The sequence below is a fragment of the Hyperolius riggenbachi genome, chromosome 2 (assembly GCF_040937935.1).
Source record: "Hyperolius riggenbachi isolate aHypRig1 chromosome 2, aHypRig1.pri, whole genome shotgun sequence".
NCBI classification, from domain to species: Eukaryota; Metazoa; Chordata; class Amphibia; order Anura; family Hyperoliidae; genus Hyperolius; species Hyperolius riggenbachi.
The window spans coordinates 323,499,303-323,516,536 of record NC_090647.1 but is presented as its reverse complement, the minus strand read 5'-3'; the positions used below and the strand labels follow the sequence as shown (position 1 = coordinate 323,516,536).

The following is a 17,234-nucleotide window of genomic DNA, read 5'->3' as shown; positions in this document are numbered from 1 at the left end:
CTGGGAGGTGAGTAAAGGCTACCATCAATAGGGGGGGACACCTGGCCACCCAGGGGGGACCATACCAAAGTTCCCACAGTAGGGATCCGGCTGCCTGACCCCCCCCCCCCCCCAATGCGTGTAAAATACCTGGTCCTTAAGGGGGGGGTAGGCAGCCGGTCCAGAAGGGGTTAATGCAGTATGGGTAGTTACAGAAAAATCAGGGGGAGTAAAAAAGAGCCTGACGGCTGTTTTTACAAGCTTGTCGCTTCCTCAGAGTCAGTAAAACTACTGCCTCTGAAGAAGCGACAAGTTTGTGAAACAGGAGTTACAAGGGGAGGGAAGGTGACTGAAATGAATAATGATGAGCAGATGCATTCACAACAGGGGGGTTAGGTGGTCTGTGTGAGAGACAGCAATGACTGTGTGCTTTGCTGGTGCTACTACTGAATGACATTCAGAATCTATATTATACCAGCAAGCAACCCCCCTCAGAACTTGCAACTCACTTTGCTTTATGGAAGGGCCCTGCTGGCCGGGCCTCAGAATCCCTCGGGCCCCTTACACTTCTTTCCCATGATGCCCTATTGGCTACCGTGTGTGCTCCTTTGAGGGATAGTTAGTGTCATGACTGTAGACTCTGTAAAGTGTTGAGGAAGAAATCTGTGCTACATAAATACAGTATATAATATTAAAATATTGTTAACTACTAATTATATAAAACTGTTTTATAAATTGCACCACATGTCTTGAAACAGGAAAGGAAAAATACAGATCGTCTTTGAATGGAAAGCGTGTATGCAGCTCATGCGTTTATGTTCAGGTAGTGTTTAAAATTAACTTGCCAGCCAGAAAAGAAGAAAGTTTTTTTAAAGCAATTATAGAGATGAAAATAATTTTGAAGCACTATGATATTTAACAATGCTCATGTCCTACCACATAAAAGCCAATTTAATTCTATCTATATAAAGCAATTCAACTACACCCTAATTACATTGAAGAGAATACTTTTTTATTGTAAAAAGTACTTTATTTGACAGTGTGATTTATCTATACATATTTAAGGGAGAATTTTTCTGTACCCTGTGAAGACTGGTGAGGATGACTGTACTTTGCTCAGGCTTGCTGGATGCCACAGCAGACATGGGAATGGCTCTTAGAATATCCCTTATGCCCATTTCAAGTTTACTTCATTTATTAAATTTTTTAATAACTGCTTCAGGTAACTTGAATTTTTTGTTAATATTCTGGTTTGCAATTTAAATGTGTGTGTGTGCGTGTGTGTGTGTGTGTGTGTGTGTGTGGGGGGGGGGGGGGGGCATATGGTTCTCAACCTCCTCTCTGATCATATGCAGGAAATTGTGAAGCGAAAGAGAAGGCTTATTGTGCACCGATATTTTACTATAGCTAAACCTAACCCTATTCTCACACAGAGCCCTTCCTCTGCCGGTGCCTAACCCTACTGAACCCCCTATCGATGCCCAAGCTTAACCACATTCCCTGCTGATGCCTGAGGCAAACCAACCCCCTTGCAGATGCCTAACCATAAACTTTTCTTGATACCTCCCTCTCCCCCCCCCCAATGCTTGAATTAATTTTCTTAACACCCATAAGAAATTGAAAGGTTATACACAGAAATTATGTTATTTCTCAAAACAAGTCTATAAAGCATAAATAAAATATTATTATTAGGCCAGAAACTCCTATTGGGGCAGTATGTTGAGGCCTCAATCCCTGGAAGATTTGATCACAGTAATCAAATCTGCCAGGGAATATCATGTAGTGTATGGGCATCTAAAGACTAGAGAACGGTGTAGAACATACAGTGGCTTGCAAAAGTATTCGCCCCCCTTGAAGTTTTCCACATTTTGTCACATTACTGCTACAAACATGAATCAATTTTATTGGAATTCCACGTGAAAGACCAACACAAAGTGGTGTACACGTGAGAAGTGGAACGAAAATCATACATTATTCCAAACATTTTTTACAAATCAATAACTGCAAAGTGGGGTGTGCATAATTATTCAGCCCCCGAGTCAATACTTTGTAGAACCACCTTTTGCTGCAATTACAGCTGCCAGGCTTTTAGGGTATGTCTCTACCAGCTTTGCACATCTAGAGACTGAAATCCTTGCCCATTCTTCTTAGCAAAACAGCTCCAGCTCAGACAGATTAGATGGACAGCGTTTGTGAACAACAGTTTTCAGATCTTGCCACAGATTCTCGATTGGATTCAGATCTGGACTTTGACTGGGCAATTCTAACACATGGATATGTTTTATTTTAAACCATTCCATCGTTGCCCTGGCTTTATTTTTAGGGGCGTTGTCCTGCTGGAAGGTCTCAAATATTTTGCAGACTCCAAGAGGTTTTCTTCCAAGATTGCCCTATATTTGGCTCCATCCATCTTCCCATCAACTTTGACCAGCTTCCCTGTCCCTGCTGAAGTGAAGCAACCCCAGAGCATGATGCTGCCACCACCATATTTGACAGTGGGGATGGTGTGTTCAGAGTGATGTGCAGTGTTAGTTTTCCGGCACACATAGCGTTTTGCATTTTGGCCAAGAAATTCCATTTTGGTCTCATCTGACCAGAGCACCTTCTTCCACATGTTTGCTGTGTCCCCCACATGGCTTGTGGCAAACTGCAAACGGGACTTCGTATGATTTTCTGTTAACAATGGCTTTCTTCTTGCCACTCTTCCATAAAGGCCAACTTTGTGCAGTGCACGACTAATAGTTGTCCGATGGACAGATTCCCCCACCTGAGCTGTAGATCTCCGCAGCTCGTCCAGAGTCACCATATGGGCCTCTTGACTGCATTTCTGATCAGCGCTCTCCTTGTTCGGCCTGTGAGTTTAGGTGGATGGCCTTGTCTTGGTAGGTTTACAGTTGTGCCATACTCCTTCCATTTCTTAATGATCGCTTGAACAGTGCTCCGTGGGATGTTCAAGGCTTTGGAAATCTTTTTGTAGCCTAAGCCTGCTTTAAATTTCTCAATAACTTTATCCCTGACCTGTCTGGGGTGTTCTTTGGAATTCATGGTGTTGTTGCTCCCAATATTCTCTTAGACAACCTCTGAAGCTGTCATAGAGCAGCAGCTGTATTTGTACTGACATTAGATTACACACAGGGGCACTCTATTTAGTCATTAGCACCCATCAGGCAATGTCCATGGGCAAATGACTGCACTCAGACCAAAGGGGGCTGAATAATTACGCACACCCCACTTCGCAGTTATTTGTAAAAATGTTTGGAATCGTATGATTTTCGTTCCACTTCTCACGTGTACACCACTTTGTATTGGTCTTTCACGTGGAATTCCAATAAAATTGATTCATGTTTGTGGCAGTAATGTGATAAAATGTGGAAAACTTCAAGGGGGCCGAATACTTTTGCAAGCAACTGTATGTGATGCAGCAAACCTGGACTGAATTTCCTTTTAGCTGGCAAGTTGCTAAGAGGCTACTAAATTAGCAGTTGCAGGACAGTTGTGTGAGGCAGTGTTTCTCAACATTATTGTAGCACATACCCCTTTATGAAAGGTGGTGTTTGCTAAATACCCCCTATTCTGGATAACAAAATCTCAAGCATCCCTTGACACATGTATTAGTATGGAGTACCACATATTTGTTTATAAACACATTTCAAACATTTCCATTAACTAAAAATACTTATCCAGACTTATTTAAATATAATTTACCATTTCTTTAGTTCCGAAACTCACTGCAATAGATTGACTGTGACAGATTCAAGTATCCTCTAAACCTATCCCAAGTACCTGCCTGATTTACAGTACAGGAGCCTATAGGCATATAAGCTCCGGCGCGCTAAACCCCACCCCTTAACACAGGCCACATCCCTCACACACCCCCATAGACATTCAGATGTGCTTCCCTTCCCCCACCCCCGTGCCAGCTATAAGTGCCACAGTCTAGGTTAGATAGATATAGTTGCTCCAGTATACATTAGGCAGCTATAGGTGGCACAGTATAGGTTAGCCTGTTATAGGTGGCTCCAATGTAGGTAGCCAACTATAGGTGCCCCAGTATAGGTTAGCCAGCTATAGGTGCCACAGTATAGATTAGTCAGCTATAGGTGTCACAGTATAGGTTAGTCAGTTAAAGGAGCCACAGTATAGATTAGCCACAGTATAGGCTAAAGTTATAGGTGCCCCCTCTGCTCCCCCTCCCTCTGCAGAGCACAAGCGTAGCGGTAAGAAGAAATTTAACATTACTTATACTGTACATTCTAATGGTTTTTAACCGCAGTGATGATTATAGCGTTGTTTACTGTTTCTTGTTTACAGTTGTCCCCACTTTATTGCCTGATGAAGCGGGCGTTGCCTGTGAAACACGTTGCATTTTTGGGGTACCATATAATAAATGTTTTTGTTATTATTCAGACAGTCTTTCGTGTCTGCTTTCTGGAGGTTAGTCCACCACTTCCTCCGAGCAAATTTTAAGCTTTTTATCTAATTTTATCCTGCTGGCGCCTGTGTTTCTCATACAACTATCCCAAAATTAGTTTTAGCTGCAGCGGCTTGGCATTGAGTAAGATTGTTTAACTTGTTGTCGATGAGTACTCCTAAGTCCTTCTCCAAGTTTGATGTCCCCAACTGTATCCCATTTATTTTGTATGGTGCTAGACCATTGGTATGACCAAAATGCATGACTTTACAGCTTTCAACATTGAATTTCATCTGCCATTTATGTGCCCATATAGCCATCCTATCCAGATCCTGTTGCAATATGTCCCTATCTTCCCGAGAGTTGATGATTCTGCACAATTTTGTATCATCTGCAAAAATAGCAACATTGCTTACTACTGCGTCTACTAGGTCATTAATAAATAAATTGAAGAACACTGGGCCCAGTACAGACCCCTGTGGGACCCCACTGCTAACAGTCACCAATTTTGAGTATGATGCATTGACCACAACTCTTTGTTTTCTGTCCATTAGCCAGTTCCCTATCCATGCACACAGACTCTTCCCCAGTCATTGCATTCTCAACTTTTGCACCAGACTTTTGTGTGGAACAGTGTCAAAGGCCTCTGCAAAGTCCCAGTATATAACATCTACAGCATTCTCAATATCCATATTAGCATTCACTACCTCATAAAAGCTGAGCATGTTAGTCAAACAGGACCTGTCTTTAGTAAACCCATGTTGATGCTGAGAAATAAGATTATTTTCTACTATGAAGTCATGTATAGTATCTCTTAGTAACCCCTCAAATAGTTTGCATACAACTGATGTTAACCTTACAGGTCTATAATTTCCTGGATCTGTTTTTTTGCCCTTCTTAAATAATGGGAAAACGTGGGCTGTACGCCAATCCACTGGGACTCTGCCAGTTGAAAGAGAGTCACAAAAGATAAGATAAAGGGTTTATCTATAACTGAACTTAATTTCCCTAGGACCCGAGGATGCATGCCATCCGGGCCAGGTGCCTTGAATATTTTTAATTGATTTAGTCTTGCCTTCACTTCTTCCTGCGTTAAGTATTTAATATTACAGTTGGAAGATTGAGACTCTTCTGAATCTGTTATTTGCAACAGTGATGTTTCCCTTGTGAAGACAGAAGCAAAGAAAGCATTTAATAACTCTGCCTTACCTTGGTCATCCACCATTGAGTACTGTAAAACTTCTTTGGGTTAGATTTGATATCCCTAGCGATTTGATTTTCAGCTTCAATCTTTGCCAGCCTAATTTATTTTTTTTACAACTTTTATTGCACTCCTTATAATTGCTTAATGCAGCCTCGGTCCCCTCCTGTTTTAGGACCTTATAGGCATTCTTTTTTCCCTTCATTTTATCTCTAACCTTTCTATTCATCCATAGACGCCTTTTTTATTCCTAGACATTTTGTTTCCATATGGGATATACATACTACAATATTGATTGAGAATAAGTTTAAAAGCTTGCCATTTCCCTTCAGTGTCCTCCCCTTGTAGTACATTATCCCAGTTCACCAAAATGAGTGCCTGCCTGAGTTGATTGAACTTTGCTTTTCTAAAATTCCTAGTTTTAGTGGTCCCGCTGCCCCGCGGCCTATCAGTCATCAGATTAAACATTATCATGTTGTGATCACTATTTCCCAATTGTTCTTGAATCTGCACATTTGATACATTATCTGGTCTATTAGAAATGATCAAATCCAGTAACGCATTCCCCCTAGTTGGTTCCGTTACCATTTGAGTCAAGTAATTGTCCTGTAGTGATGCCAAAAATCTGCTGCTTTTACCAGAATGGGTAGCCTCAATACTCTAGTCAATGTCTAGAAAGTTGAAGTCACCCATAACTATGACCTCATTTTTACTTGCAGCTTTTTCAATCTGCTGTAGTAATTGCAGTTCTGCAGCTTCATGAATATGTGGTGGCCTGTAGCATACCCCAATAAGCAATTGGCAACTTTTATTTCCACCATGAATATATTTACCCAAACGGACTCCACATCTTCACAATCTTCCTCCATCTCATCGTTCAGGACAGCTGTAAAAGAATTCTTAACAAAGAGACAAACCCCTCCACCTTTTTCCCTGTTCTATCCTTCCTAAACACATTGTATCCCTCTAAATTCGCTATCCAGTTATGGCTTTCATCCATCCATGTCTCGGTTTTTCCCACAATGTCATAGCCTTTGTCAATGAGAATGAACTCTAGTTTGTCCATTTTATTTGCAAGGCTCCTAGCACTGGTTACCATGCACTTTATGTTTTTACCACCACATTTTCCAATTTTGGTTACATGAAATGGGCTACTTGAAGTTTTACCAACCTCTTTATTCTTTACACTGTCCCCACCCCCCTCTCCACCCCCCATAATGTTAGGCTCCCACTGTCTTTTTACCTTATCTTGTCTACATATTGAGACTTTACCCTCCCGCCTCCCCCCAGATCCTAGTTTAAAATCCCCCCCCAGATCCTAGTTTAAAATCTCCTCCAACCATGCTCGGTAGCACTCAACTTTTAAACTACACTGCATTAGGCTTAGGCAGCCACAAGTGTGGCGTAGTTTTAGCTATCAGCAGTCCTGAACCGGTTTAAGATCCATTAGGGCCCCTTTCCACAAAGAAATTGTGATTGCATCTCTATCTGTCTTCTACAACCGTAATTCTGCCATGATTCCGCCACAATCCGTTGAGTGTACAGCGTGATTGTGCTTTTTTGAAAAAAAATCTGAATTGCCAAGTCGTGAGAAAATCGTATAATGGCGCGATTGCTATATGATTTTCTATTCTTTGCATAAGAGCAAAAGCACAACAAAAATGCAGCAGGACGGCAATTGCGATCGGGAAAAAATTGTGTTGCAAACGCTTCGCACTAATGGAAATGTTCGACATTGATTCCAATAGTTTCACTTACCTAGCTCTTGCCATCTGCAAGCAACCGGAATGGGATCGCAAGATGCTGATAGGGGAAAAGGGCCCTTAGATTTATTGAATCACTTGTGTTTGCCACTGTTCTCCAACTTTAGTTAATCTGATTTACCTGAGTGCTCTGAAGCTTTTTTTGGAAAAATATGGATCTGGTGCTATAGAAAGACATTGCATTCTTGCCAGCACGAGAATAAAGATAACGGTAGTAGCCCAGAAAGTTTTACTTATCTGTCTTATGTAATTAAATCACCTCTTTTAACTCAGCTTACAGAGATCTCCAGTGTCAAATTAGTCTAATGTTTTGTGAGCCATCAGTCATTACTCACCTTCAGGAAGTAAATCTTCTGGTTCAGCTGATCTGCTATCAGGGACTGAAAGAAAGAAAGAATATATCATCATCCTACTCTTTACATTTTAATAGCTGGTTAATGCCATTTCATGCGTTGCCAAGTGATTTTCCATCTCAATTATTACAGAATTCTGGCATATAAAGAGAAATAATGATTGTTAGAAACTACCCAGGCCATATTATATAATCATTGGGGCCTATTTATAAAGAGTGGCTATCTGAAAACAGGTGGACAATTTTTGTTCTCCATTTTTTAATATCTGATTGCCATTTTTATAATGCCAGATTTATAAGAGACTGTTTAGATTTTGTTCCTTGGCAATCAGTGCCTTCATCAGCACTCTATACTGACAAACTGCAGCTCTATTCACTTCAATGAAGTAATTATTGCCAGCTGCAACTTTTACTTCTTACTAGAAAAAGTATCATTGCATGGCCCATTGATATGCATTGTGGCTGCATAACACTACTTCTTAAAGTGGCAATATGTGGCAAACTGGCAAACAGTGTATTTGAACCAAACTCTACTGTTCTCCACTTAAAAATTGGTGAACGCAATTAGTCCGCCCACAAGGTTTCGAAAGGCTGATCATTACTTTAACCTCTTGCCGACCGCGTCACGCCAGTAGGCGTGGCCGCGGCGGCAGCCCCAGGACCGCCTAACGCCAATTGGCGTAAAGTCCTGGGGCTCTGTTTTGCAGGAGATCGCGCGCAGGCTGCGCGCGCATCTCCTGCTTGGGGGGCGGAGCTCCGCCCCGCCTTCAGTCTCCGAGCGGCTATTGCCGCTCGGGAGACTGTTAGACGGCGTAATCGCCGTCTATTTACTCTGTGCAGCGCTGCGATCAGCAGCAGCGCTGCACTGGGGACAGCCGTGTGACACGGCTGTCCCCCTGGGGGACAAGAGAGCGATCGGCTCTCATAGGGTAAAGCCTATGAGAGCTGATCGCCATGATTGGCTGGCTGGGGGGAGGAAGCGAGGGAGGGAGGGAAGGGGTTTAAAGGAACAGTTGTTTTTTTTAAAAAAACACAAACAAAAATATTTATTAAAAAAAAAAAAAACATGGGGGGAGCGATCAGACCCCACCAACAGAGAGCTCTGTTGGTGGGGAGAAAAGGGGGGGGGGGGAATCACTCGTGTGCTGTGTTGTGCGGCCCTGCAGCTTGGCCTTAAAGCTGCAGTGGCCTTTTAAACTAAAAATTGCCTGGTCACTAGGGGGGTTTAGCCCTGCAGTCCTCAAGAGGTTAAATATAGCGCAATCATCTCTAAGCTGTGATTGAATAATAGCAAAGTAATAATTGCAGGAAACATATTTTATAAGTGCCATTATTTACAATAAAATAAATGTTCTTTTCTGGTAAACATTCTTTTCACTTTCTTTATACGTAGGCAACAAAGTGTACAGGTAGCCATACACATAACAATTTTTGCCCAATTAGACAAATTCAATCAGACAAAATGTCTATTGGATCATAAATTGAAGTTGATTTAAATATGTGTGATTGATATTATGATTGATATTAAGGGCTAAAATCAATAGAAAAATTGATATGCAATATTGGTCTTTAGTGAATTATAAAATAATCGATTGTAATATAGATCAAATGACAATTGAAAACAAAACTGACAGATAATTGAGCAGAGCATCAATGATAGGTGTGGGGTGGCTGCATTTTGGGAAAGGGGGAGTTATTTGCTGCATGTGAGGGTTTATTTTATGTATTTTGTAAACTGATGTCAATGATTTGCAGGTGAGGTGGCTTCATTTAAGGGACTGGGGTTATTTGCTGCATTAGGGGGTTTATTTTTTTTATGTATTTTGCCCACTAACACCAATGATTGGAGGGCACTGATTGCATGGGGGGAGAAGCTGTATTGATGCAACACACTGAGCAGTGGTAGTTGCACATTAAGGCCTCTTGCACACTGCAAGTGATTCCGATTCCGATTCCGCTTTTTAATCAGTTTTTACATTCCGATTTGCAGTGTGCAGGGAGAAAACTGCAAATCGGAATCTGAATCGGATGTAAAAACTGATTAAAAAGCGGAATCTGAATCGGAATCACTTGCAGTGTGCAAGAGGCCTAAGGGAGATGGGAAAGCATAATTTGCTGGATTTATGTGTGGTGTAATTTGTGCATTTTATATGTGGGGTAATTGGTGCAATTTATATGTGGGAGTAAAAGTTTGCTGCATTTATGTGGGGTAATTGCTGCACTTGCATAATGGGTAGTGACTGCTGCATCTGTAACCTGGGAAAAGCATTGCTGCATTTGTAACTTGGGATAGTGATTTCTGCGTGTGTACCTTAGGATAGTGATTGCTGCATTTGTAATTTGGAGTAGTGACTGCTGCATTTGTAATGTGAAGTAGTGATTCCTGCATTTGCAATGTAAGGTAGTGATTTATAGATAAAGAATGTAATCTTTGTTAAATCTTTTCAACCTGTTAATCTAAGTGGCACAATTTGAATTCATAGTTTTTTGTGAGGGGAACATTTTGTAAGGGATTCTTAACTCTAAAAAGGTTGAGAAAGGCTGGAATAGAGTATACTCAGTTTAACTGTGTAAAGGCTAAAGTAAAGGCTTGCTTTTGTACTTTATGGGGTAGTACAAAGCTTGCAGCTGCAGCAGTGATATATATATGAAACAAGATTTCTGGCGAAATCTTGTCTGATATCTGCTGGGGCAGAGTGTTTAGGACAGGTAAACAATATCTTCAGCATACTGACTGTTTACCTGATCTAACACAAATAGAGGTGTACCGAATGGTTCGCCGGCGAACGGTTCCAGGCGAACATTGGGGGTTCGCGTTCGCCTGCGCCAGGCGAACTTTTCTGGAAGTTCGATTCGCCCCATAATGCACTATGAGGGTCAACTTTGACCCTCTGCATCACAGTCAGCAGGCACATTGTAGCCATTCAGGCTACAGTAAGCCCTGGAGCCCCACCCCTGCTTATATAAGGCAGCCTCCGGCGGCCATTACAGTCACTCGTGTGCCTGCTAGAGAGAGGAAAGGGACAGCTGCTGCAGACTTTTTCTCTTAGGGACAGATTAGTTAGGTTCTAGGCTGCTTTGCTTGTTCCTGACTGATTAATATTGCTTTTAAAGCACCCAGCAACAGCTCTTTTCAGAGCTCAACCTGTACATTTTTTTTTTCTGACACTTTTGTTGCATGCACAGCCTTGCTAATTGATAGTGTGTGTGCCACTGCCAGCAGCCCAGCACATTCAGTGACTGACTGCCTGTGTGTGTGACAGGGAGCTGCACATTGTACTACCCAGTACTGCATATACCCCAGTACCTGTTGTGTTTACTTAACCCACCTCATCACTGCATATACCTAGCTTTGTGTTGAGTGAACCCAGCTCACTGCATCTAACTACCCAGTACCTGTTGTGTTTACTTAACCCACCTCATCACTGCATATACCTAGCGTTGTGTTGAGTGAACCCAGCTCACTGCATCTAAGTCTAACTACCTGTTGTGTTGAGTGAGAACCCACCTCACTGCATCTTAAGTACCTTTACTGTATACTGTTCAGTGAACCCAGCTCACTGCATCTAACTACCCAGTACCTGTTGTGTTTACTTAACCCACATCATCACTGCATATACCTAGCGTTGTGTTGAGTGAACCCAGCTCACTGCATCTAACTACCTGTTGTGTTGAGTGTGAACCCACCTGGCCACCTCACTGCATCTAACTACCTGTTGTGTTGAGTGAGAACCCACCTCACTGCATCTTAAGTACCTTTACTGTTGAGTAAACCCAGCTCACTGCATCTAACTACCTGTTGTGTTGAGTGTGAACCCACCTGGCCACCTCACTGCATCTAACTACCTGTTGTGTTGAGTGAGAACCCACCTCACTGCATCTTAAGTACCTTTACTGTTGAGTGAACCCAGCTCACTGCATCTAACTACCCAGTACCTGTTGTGTTTACTTAACCCACCTCATCACTGCATATACCTAGCCTTGTGTTGAGTGAACCCAGCTCACTGCATCTAATTACCTGTTGTGTTGAGTGTGAACCCACCTGGCCACCTCACTGCATCTAACTACCTGTTGTGTTGAGTGAGAACCCACCTCACTGCATCTTAAGTACCTTTACTGTTGAGTGAACCCAGCTCACTGCATCTAACTACCTGTTGTGTTGAGTGTGAACCCACCTGGCCACCTCACTGCATCTAACTACCTGTTGTGTTGAGTGAGAACCCACCTCACTGCATATAGCTAGCATACCCCCGAGATGGACAAAATGGACAAACCAGGTAGAGGAAGAGGTAGAGGCAGACCCAGAGGAAGGCCACCAGGCACCGGCAGGTCTGTGGCTGTGCGAGGTGGTGTTGCTGTGATTTCATGCGGACCTGCCCCAAAATACAGTGCTCAGAAGAAGGCACGTGCCATCACTTCCCAAAATCGTGAGGAGGTGATTGAGTATTTAACACAGAACACCTCATCTCCCGCAGCCACCAGCGCTACCACAAGCACCACATCCGCTGCAGTTGACACTTTGCAGGAGTTATTTGGTGGTGGTGGTGAAATCACTGATTCCCAGCCACTACTGCAACAACAACAAGAAGGCGCAGGTACACCACCTCATACGTCTGAGTTAGGTGGCGATAGTATGGACGTAACGTGTGTGGATGGGGATGATGGCGGACCACCTGAAGTTGGTGCACTTGAGGAGGTGTCTGAGGAAAGCGCAGCTGGCCAGGAGGATTATGATGACGATTATACGGATACCACATATGTTCCCGGTAGAGGAGATGACCAGGGGGACAGTTCAGAGGAGGAGTCAGAGAGGAGTAGGAGGAGACGACTCCATGATAGAAGCAGAGGGAGCTTGTCCTCAGAAACAGCTGGGGGCAGTGTCCGGTGCCATGTATCGCCAGCTATGGCCAGGGAGCACACATGCCCTTCAACGTCAGCTGCTGTTGATGCCACCGTAGCGCCATCACCCCAGGGGGGCTTAGCGGTTTGGAAATTTTTTCACGTGTGTGTCTCAGATCGGAGCAAAGCCATCTGTTGTCTCTGCCAGCAAAAATTGAGCCGTGGAAAGGCCAACTCTCACGTAGGGACAAGTGCCTTACGAAGGCACCTGGAGAGAAGGCACAAACAGCTATGGCAAGAACACCTGAGTAAAAGCAGCACTCCTCAAAAGACAAGCCAAACTCCTTCTCCTCTTCCTCCTTCAGGTGCATCGTCTTCATCCACTTTCTCCCTTGCACCTTCACAGCCACCCTCCTTCACACCGCCTCTTCCCTTGAGCGGTTCCTTCTCCTCTGCCCACAGCAGTACCCAGCTGTCCGTGAAGGAAGTATTTGAGCGGAAGAAACAAATGTCTGCCAGTCACCCTCTTGCCCGGCGTCTGACAGCTGGCGTGGTGGAACTATTAGCTCGCCAGCTATTACCATACAAGCTGGTGGAGTCGGAGGCTTTCCGTAAGTTTGTGGCCATTGGTACACCGCAGTGGAAGATACCAGGCCGCAATTATTTTTCTCAAAAGGCCATACCCAAACTGTACCGTGCAGTTGAGAGGCAAGTGGTGTCATCTCTGGCACACAGCGTTGGGTCAAGGGTCCACCTGACCACGGATGCCTGGTCTGCCAAGCACGGGCAGGGCCACTACATTACATACACAGCCCATTGGGTCAACCTGGTGACCGATGGCAGCAAGCAGGGAGTACGTGGCTGCGCAGAGGACCGACTTGTCACACCTCCACGGCTTGCAGGCAGGCCTCCAGCCACCTCCTCTCCACCTGCTATCACCGCTTCGCTGTCGTCATCCTCCTCCTCCTCCTCCTTGGCTGGTGCCGCCATCTCCTCCCCAGCTACACAGCCCCAGCACCCCAGGGCCTATGCATGCCAGGTGCGACGGTGTCATGCAGTGTTAGACATGTCTTGCCTGAAAGCGGAGAGTCACACTGGAGCAGCTCTCCTGGCTGCTCTTAACAAACAGGTGGAGCAATGGCTGACCCCGCACAAGCTTGAGATCGGCAACGTGGTGTGTGACAACGGCAGCAATCTCATTGCTGCGTTGAATTTGGGAAAGCTGACACACATACCCTGCATGGCACATGTGCTTAATCTGGTCGTGCAAAGATTTGTGTCCAAGTACCCAGGCTTAGAGGACGTCCTGAAGCAGGCCAGGAAGTTGTGTGGGCATTTCAGGCGCTCTTACAAGGCCATGGCACGCTTTGCAGAGATTCAGCGTAGAAACAACTTGCCGGTGAGACGCCTGATTTGCGATAGCCCGACTCACTGGAATTCCACCCTGCTGATGTTCTCTCGCCTGCTAGACCAGGAGAAAGCCGTCACCCACTACCTGTATCATTACAGTACAAGGACAAAATCTGGGAGGATGGGGATGTTGTGGCCCAACAACTGGACACTGATGCGAAATGCATGCAGGGTCATGGAGCCCTTTGAGGAGGTGACCAAACTGGTGAGTCGCGATGAGGGCACCATCAGCGACTTGATCCCCTACGCCTACTTCCTGGAGCGTGCCGTGTGTAGAGTGGTGGATACAGCTGTGGAGGAGCGTGAACAAGAAGAGTTAGGGCAGCAGGATTCATTGGAGCCATTTACACACGAACTCGATGTTTCCACAACACCGGCGGCAGCACAGAGGGGGGAGGAGGAGGAAGAAGAGGAGTCGTGTGGGGAAGGAGAGGAGTCAGACTCTGATGATGGTGATGATGAGGAAGGTGTTTCTGTGGAGGAGGAAGAGGCGGCGGAAGGAGAACAACCGCGGCAGCCATCACAGGGGGCTTCTGCTGCTCCACGTTCCCGTGGTATTGTTCGTGGCTGGGGGGAGGAAGAGGAGTTGCGTCCCGTCACTGAGGAAGAGCAAGAGGAGATGGAGAGTACCTCTGCATCCAGCTTTGTGCAGATGTCCTCTTTCATGTTGTCCAGCCTGTTGAGGGACCCCCGTATCAAAAAACTCAAGACGAATGACCTGTACTGGGTGGCCACGCTACTAGACCCTCGGTACAGGCACAAAGTGGCGGACCTCTTACCAACTCAACAAAAGGCGGAAAGGATGCAGCACTTGCAGAACAAGCTGTCGATGATGCTTTACAATGCGTTTAAGGGTGATGTGGCTGCACAACGCAATCAAGGTACCACTGGCAGTAACCCTCCTCCTCCCAAGTCCACGCAGGCAAGAACAGGACGCTCCAGCGATCTCAGGGTGATGTCGGACATGCGGACGTTCTTTAGTCCAACTCCTCGCCATAGTCCTTCCGGATCCACCCTCCACCAACGCCTGGACCGGCAGGTAGCCGACTACCTGGCCTTGAGTGTGGATGTAGACTCTGCGAAAAGCGACGATGAACCCTTGGACTACTGGTTACGCAGGCTTGACCTGTGGCCAGAGCTGTCCCAATTTGCCATACAACTTCTCTCTTGCCCTGCCGCAAGCGTCCTGTCAGAAAGGACCTTCAGTGCAGCTGGAGGCATAGTTACTGAGAAGAGAAGTCGCCTAAGTCACGACAGTGTTCAGTACCTGACCTTTATCAAAATGAATGAGGAATGGATCACGGAGGGCTACTGCACGACCGAAGACTAAGTCAGTCCACTCCCCACACACAGCATCTCTGCCTGCAGGCCGCTTGACTGCCTTCTCCGCCACTACCAACAGGGTCCAGGACTCTAGGCGTATTCCTGAATTTTTAAGGCCGCTGCTAGCAGCGGCCGCTACACTAATTTTTCTGGTGCGTGTACATGTGCCCATCCCCCTTCGTGATCATTACCTTGCCGCGGTGAAGGGGCTTGCGCATCACAATGAAGCAATGACCGCCGGCTATTTGAGTGTCTCGGGTGGGGGTGGCACACAAAAGATATTAAGGTCGTTGCTTCATTGTGGTCAGACCAAATTTGATCAGCTGGAAAGTCACTGTTCTGTCACTCAGCTACATCAGCCGGGCAAGCATATGGGCTGAAAAGCCACCATCACCTGCACTCTCGTCACGGTGCGCACCAGTCCAGCACGGCCGTCACTACACAAATGGCTGTTTGCAGTCACTGCATACCTTTCACTGCATCTGTGACTGCACATTATACCTGGCAGTCAGTGCATAACTTGCACTTGAATGGATACACTTTCAAACAATTCAAAAATACAACCATCTAAACTTTCAAACAATTTAAAAATACAACCATCTAAACTTTCAAACAATTTAAAAATACAACCATCTATCATTTTCAAAAAAATTAAAAAAAGGGCAAAAAAACTTGCCCTCCGTAAAACATTCTTGGCAAATGCTTTCGACTTGGTTTGTCTTCCGCTGGCTCAAGGGTCCATCTGACCACAGATGCCTGGTCGGCAAAGCACGGTCAGGGCAGCTACAGCATAGGTCTCAGCAGGCTCCCACTTCGGGCCGGAATCCAACCTTCATTCCCCACGGTGACAATGGCAGGCTTGCCCTCCATAACGGATTCCTGTTAAAGGATTTAAAGTTAGTTCATTTCAATTAGGGCCGCAAAAGGTCCTCCTGAGTCCTGTATTGTTATTTTTGGTCACTACCTCGGGGCGGGCGTGCATGCCTGCCTGCTTCCCTCCTTGCCTGGATGTGTGGTGGTAGACGTTGAACAGGCTCCAACTCCGGAACGCAATACAAGAGGGAGCTCGTCCTCAGAATCAGCTGGGGGCAGTGTCCGGCGCCATGTATCGCCAGCTATGGCCAGACAGCCAACATGCCCTTCAACGTCAGCTGCTGATGCCACCGTAGCACCATCAGCCCAGGGGGGCTCAGCGGTTTGGAAATTTTTTCATGTGTGTGTCTCAGATCGGAGCAAAGCCATCTGTTGTCTCTGCCAGCAAAAATTGAGCCGTGGAAAGGCCAACTGTCACGTAGGGACAAGTGCTTTACGAAGGCACCTGGAGAGAAGGCACAAACAGCTATGGCAAGAACACCTGAGGAAAAGAAGCACCCCTCAAAAGACAAGCAGCGGAGAACAACCGTGGCAGCCGTCACAGGGGGCTTCTGCTGCTCCACGTTCCCATGGTATTGTTCGTGGCTGGGGGGAGGAAGAATGGATACACTTTTAAACAATTTAAAAATACAACCATCTAAACTTTCAAACAATTTAAAAATACAACCATCTAAACTTTCAAACAATTTAAAAATACAACCATCTAAACTTTCAAACAATTTAAAAATACAACCATCTATCATTTTCAAAAAAATTAAAAAAAGGACAAAAAAACTTGCCCTCCGTAAAACATTCTTGGCAAATGCTTTCGACTTGGTTTGTCTTCCGCTGGCTCAAGGGTCCATCTGACCACAGATGCCTGGTCTGCAAAGCACGGTCAGGGCAGCTACAGCATGGGTCTCAGCAGGCTCCCACTTCAGGCCGCAATCCAACCTTCATTCCCCGCGGTGACAATGGCAGACTTGCCCTCCATAACGGATTCCCGTTAAAGGATTTAAAGTTAATTCATTTCAAATACACAGCAGGGCCTCGAAAGTCCGCCTCCTGTATTGTTATTTTTGGTCACTACCTCGGGGCGGGCGT

General features: G+C 45.3%; 1 long non-coding RNA gene across 1 annotated transcript in view; it reads right to left on the bottom strand.

The window, feature by feature from the left end:
• The window catches only part of LOC137544411 (uncharacterized), a 63,883-nt gene extending 56,146 nt beyond the window's left edge, over nt 1-7,737 (bottom strand). The window contains exon 1 of the long non-coding RNA XR_011025857.1: nt 7,690-7,737. This is a non-coding gene — a long non-coding RNA (uncharacterized lncRNA). The remainder of the gene's footprint in view (nt 1-7,689) is intronic.
• Between the last annotated feature and the right edge of the window lie 9,497 nt (nt 7,738-17,234).